Source organism: Pseudophryne corroboree, chromosome 2, assembly GCF_028390025.1.
Source record: "Pseudophryne corroboree isolate aPseCor3 chromosome 2, aPseCor3.hap2, whole genome shotgun sequence".
NCBI lineage: Eukaryota > Metazoa > Chordata > Amphibia > Anura > Myobatrachidae > Pseudophryne > Pseudophryne corroboree.
In genome coordinates, this window is record NC_086445.1 from 497,614,395 (window position 1) to 497,620,020 (window position 5,626).

Genomic DNA, 5,626 nt, shown 5'->3' on the forward strand with positions numbered 1-5,626 from the left:
GTAGAAGATGCTGGGACTCCGTAAGGACCATGGGGAATAGACGGGCTCCGCAGGAGACATGGGCACTTTAAGAAAGACTTTAGACTCTGGGTGTGCACTGGCTCCTCCCTCTATGCCCCTCCTCCAGACCTCAGTTAGAGAAACTGTGCCCAGAGGAGATGGACAGTACGAGGAAAGGATTTTTGTTAATCCAAGGGCAAGATTCATACCAGCCACACCGTATAACTTGTGATAACCTACCCAGTTAACAGTATGAACAAACAACATAGTCTCGGTCCAAACCGATGAACTATAATATAACCCTTATGTAAGCAATAACTATATACAAGTCTTGCAGAAGAAGTCCGCACTTGGGACGGGCGCCCAGCATCCTCTACGGACTACGAGAAACAGATTTACCGGTAAGTGTAAAATCTTATTTTCTCTAACGTCCTAGAGGATGCTGGGACTCCGTAAGGACCATGGGGATTATACCAAAGCTCCCAAACGGGCGGGAGAGTGCGGATGACTCTGCAGCACCGATTGAGCAAACAGGAGGTCCTCCTCAGCTAGGGTATCAAACTTATAGAACCTTGCAAAGGTGTTTGATCCCGACCAAGTAGCTGCTCGGCACAACTGTAATGCCGAGACCCCTCGGGCAGCCGCCCAAGAAGAGCCCACCTTCCTAGTGGAATGGGCCTTAACCGATTTTGGCAATGGCAATCCTGCCGAAGAATGTGCTTGCTGAATCGTGTTACAGATCCAGCGAGCAATAGTCTGCTTTGAAGCAGGTGCGCCAACCTTATTGGCTGCATACAGGATAAACAGCGCCTCTGTCTTCCTGACCCTAGCTGTTCTGGCCACATAAATCTTCAAAGCCCTGACCACATCAAGTGACTCGGAATCCTCCAAATCTCGCGTAGCCACAGGCACGACAATAGGTTGGTTCATATGAAAAGATAAGACCACTTTAGGCAGGAATTGAGGACGAGTTCTCAATTCTGCCCTATCCACGTGAAAAACCAGATAGGCACTTTTATATGACAAAGCCGCTAATTCCGAAACACGCCTTGCAGAAGCTAAGGCCAACAACATGACCACCTTCCAAGTGAGATATATCAACTCCACTGTTTTGAGTGGTTCAAACCAAGGTGATTTGAGGAAACTTAATACCACGTTAAGATCCCAAGGCGCCACCGGAGGTATAAAAGGAGGCTGAATATGCAGCACTCCCTTCACAAATGTCTGTACTTCAGGAAGAGAAGCCAATTCTTTTTGAAAGAAAATGGACAAGGCCGAAATTTGAACCTTTATGGATCCTAATTTTAGGCCCAAATTCACTCCTGTTTGAAGGAACTGGAGTAAACGGCCCAAATGGAACTCCTCCGTAGGAGCAGTCCTGGCCTCACACCAAGAAACATATTTTCGCCATATGCGGTGATAATGTTTCGATGTCATGTCCTTCCTAGCCTTAATCAGGGTAGGAATGACATCCTCCGGAATACCTTATTCCGCTAGGATCCGGCGTTCAACCGCCATGCCGTCAAACGCAGCCGCGGTAAGTCTGGGAACAGACAGGGCCCCTGTTGCAGAAGGTCCTGCCTTAGAGGAAGAGGCCACGGATCTTCTGTGAGCAACTCTTGCAGATCCGGATACCAAGTCCTTCGTGGCCAATCTGGAACAATGAGGATTGTTCTCACTCTTCTTTGCCTTATTATTCTCAACAACTTGGGTATGAGAGGCAAAGGAGGGAACACATAGACCAATCTGAACACCCATGGTGTCACCAGAGCGTCTACAGCTACCGCCTGAGGGTCTCTTGACCTGGCGCAATATCGCTTTAGCTTTTTGTTGAGACGGGACTCCATCATGTCTATCTGAGGCAGTCCCCACCGACTCGCGATCTGTGCGAAGACTTCATGATGAAGTCCTCACTCTCCCGGATGCAGGTCGTGTCTGCTGAGGAAGTCCGCTTCCCAGTTGTCCACCCCCGGGATGAACACTGCCGACAGTGCGCTTACATGATTCTCCGCCCAGCGAAGAATCCTGGTTGCTTCTGCCATGGCCACTCTGCTCCTTGTGCCGCCTTGGCGGTTTACATGAGCCACTGCTGTGACATTGTCCCACTGAATCAGAACCGGTTTGTCCCGAAGTAATGCCTCCGCTTGACATAGGCCGTTGTATATGGCCCTCAACTCCAGGACGTTGATGTGGAGACAAGTCTCTAGAGTTGACCAGAGGCCTTGGAAATTTCTTCCCAGTGTGACTGCTCCCCAATCTCGGAGGTTTGCGTCCGTGGTCACCAGGATCCAGTCCTGAATGCCGAACCTGCGGCCTTCCAGGAGGTGAGTACTGTGCAGCCACCACAGGAGAGATATCCTGGCTCTGGGAGACAGGGTGATCCTTTGATGCATTTGTAAATGAGACCCGGACCATTTGTCCAGTAGGTCCCATTGAAAAGTCCTCGCATGGAACCTGCCGAAGGGGATGGCCTCGTACGATGCCACCATCTTCCCCAGGACACGTGTGCAGTGAAGCACTGAAACCTTTTTTGGCTTTAATAGGTTCCTGACCAGAGCTATGAGCTCCGGAGCCTTTTCCATCGGAAGAAAAACCTTTTTCTGTTCTGTGTCCAGAATCAGGCCCAAAAAGGTCAGACGCGTTGTAGGAACCAGCTGGGACTTCGGAATATTGAGAATCCAGCCGTGCTGTTGCAACGTCCTCACAGACAGTGACACGCTGTCCAGTAACTTCTCTCGAGATCTCGCCTTTATGAGGAGATCGTCCAAGTATGGGATAATTGTGACACCCTGCTTGCGCAGGAGCACTATCATTTCCGCCATTACCTTGGTGAAAATTCTCGGGGCCGTGGAAAGCCCAAACGGCAACGTCTGAAATTGGTAATGACAGTCCTGTACCGCAAATCTCAGGAACGCCTGGTGAGGAAGAAAAATCGGAACATGAAGGTAAGCATCCTTTATGTCCAGGGAAACCATCCAATCCCCCCCCCTCCAGGCTGGCGATGACCGCTCTGAGCGATTCCATCTTGAACTTGAACTTTTTCAAGTACAGGTTCAGGGATTTCAGATTCAAAATGGGTCTGACCGAACCGTCCGGTTTCGGAACCACAAACAGGGTTGAGTAATACCCCTTTCCTTGCTGGAGAAGTGGAACCTTGACTATCACCTGTTGCAGATACAATTTTTGAATTGCAGTTAACACTAACTCCCTTTCTGACGGAGAAGCTGGCAGAGCCGATTTGAAAAACCGGCGAGGAGGCATCTCTTCGAATTCCAGCCTGTATCCCTGAGAAACCATCTCTATTGCCCAGGGATCCACCTGTGAGTGAACCCAGACGTGGCTGAAAAATCGTAGACGTGCCCCCACTTGAGCTGACCCCCCCAGGGAAGCCCCAGCGTCATGCGGTGGATTTTGCAGACGTAGGGGGGGACTTCTGCTCCTGGGAACTAGCTGTGTGCAGCTTTTTTCCCTTGCCTTTACCTCTGGCAAGAAAGGACGATCCCCGTACCTTTTTGCTTTTATTTGAACGAAAGGACTGCATTTGGTAATGAGGTGCCTTCTTAGTATGTTGTGGGGGAACATAAGGTAAAAAAATTCGATTTACCAGCCGTAGCAGTAGAGACAAGGTCCGAGAGGCATTCTCCAAACAACTCCTCCCCCTTGTAAGGCAACGACTCCATATGCCGCTTTGAGTCGGCATCCTCCGTCCACTGTCGGGTCCACAAGAGTCGCCTAGCAGAAATAGACATAGCATTTATTCTGGAGCTTAGTAAACAAATGTCTCTTTGAGCATCCCTCATATATAACGCAGCATCCTTGATATGCTCTAGGGTCTTTAGAATGGTATCCTTATCTAGGGTCTCAATCTCCGTAGACAAGGAATCTGTCCATGCTGCGACAGCACTACAAACCCAGGCCGATGCCATAGCCGGCCTAACAATAGTACCAGAATGTGTGTAAATGTACTTCATGGTAACTTCCTGCTTACGATCCGCAGGATCCTTGAGGGTAGCAGTATCCTGGGAAGGCAGTGCCACCTTCTTGGATAAGCGTGTCAACGCCTTATCTACTTTAGGCGAAGATTCCCATCGTATCCTGTCCTTTTGTGGGAAGGGATACGCCATAAGAATCCTTTTGGGAACTTGTAGTCTCCTGTCTGGAGATTCCCAAGCCTTTTCGCACAATTCGCTTAGCTCAAATGAGGACGGAAAGGTGATCTCAGGCTTTTTCTCTTTATACATGTGTGACCTCGTGTCAGGGACAGGGGGTTCCTCAGTAATATGCAAAACCTCTTTAATAGCAATGATCATGTAACGAATACCTTTAGCCACTTTTGGCTGTAATTTTTCATCCTCATAGTCGACACTGGAATCTGAATCCGTGTCGGTATTTGTGTCAGTGATCTGGGATAATGTGCGTTTCTGAGACCCAGAAGGTCCCGGTGCCACTGGGACAGGCATGGTCTGACTACCTGACTGATCCCTAGCCTCAGTCTTGTCTAATCTCTTATGCAATAAATTTACATTAGCATTCAAGACATTCCACATATCCATCCAGTCCGGTGTCGGCGTTGCCGACGGCGACCTGACAATCATGCACTCCCCCTCCTCCTTAGGCGAGCCTTCATCGTCAAACATGTCGACACACGCGTACCGACACACTCCACACACACAGGGAAACTCTTTTCTGAAGACAGGTTCCCCTTTAGGCCCTTTGGAGAGACAGAGAGAGAGTATGCCAGCACACACCCCAGCGCTATATGACCCCGGAGAAAAACACAGAATGTTTACCCAGTATCGCTGCTGTAATGTATAATCGCCAATTATGTGCCCCCCCTCTACTTTAAAACCCTCTTTCACCGTGTGTCAAGCAGGGGAGAGTCCGGGGAGCTTCCTCTCAGCGGTGCTGTGGAGAGAAAATGGCGCTGGTGAGTGCTGAGGGAGAAGCCCCGCCCCCTCGGCGGCGGGCTTCTGTCCCGCTCTAACTTTGTAAAACATGGCGGGGGCTCTTTTATGTATATGTACAGTGCCCACCTGTACATGTATATAGGTCATTTTGCCATAGGAGAGGTATTCATTGCTGCCCAGGGCGCCCCCCCTGCGCCCTGCACCCTTACAGTGACCGGAGTGTGTGAGGAGTATGGGAGCAATGGCGCACAGCTGCAGTGCTGTGCGTTACCTCAGTGAAGCACCCGAAAGGCTTCTGCCGCCTCAGAGTCTTCTTTCTTCTTTTCTTCCGGCTCTGTGAGGAGAACGGCGGCGCGGCTCTGGGATGAACGCCCAGGACGAACCTGTGTTCCACTCCCTCTGGAGCTAATGGTGTCCAGAAGCCGAGAAGCAGAGCCTATCATTTAAGTAGGTCTGCTCCTCTCTCCTCAGTCCCTCGATGCAGGGAGTCTGTTGCCAGCAGTGCTCCCTGAAAATAAGAAAAAACCTAACAAATATGCTTTCTTAGCAGGAAACTCAGGAGAGCTCCCTGCAGTGCACCCATCTCTTCTGGGCACAGTCTAAAAACTGAGGTCTGGAGGAGGGGCATAGAGGGAGGAGCCAGTGCACACCCAGAGTCTAAAGTCTTTCTTAAAGTGCCCATGTCTCCTGCGGAGCCCATCTATTCCCCATGGTCCTTA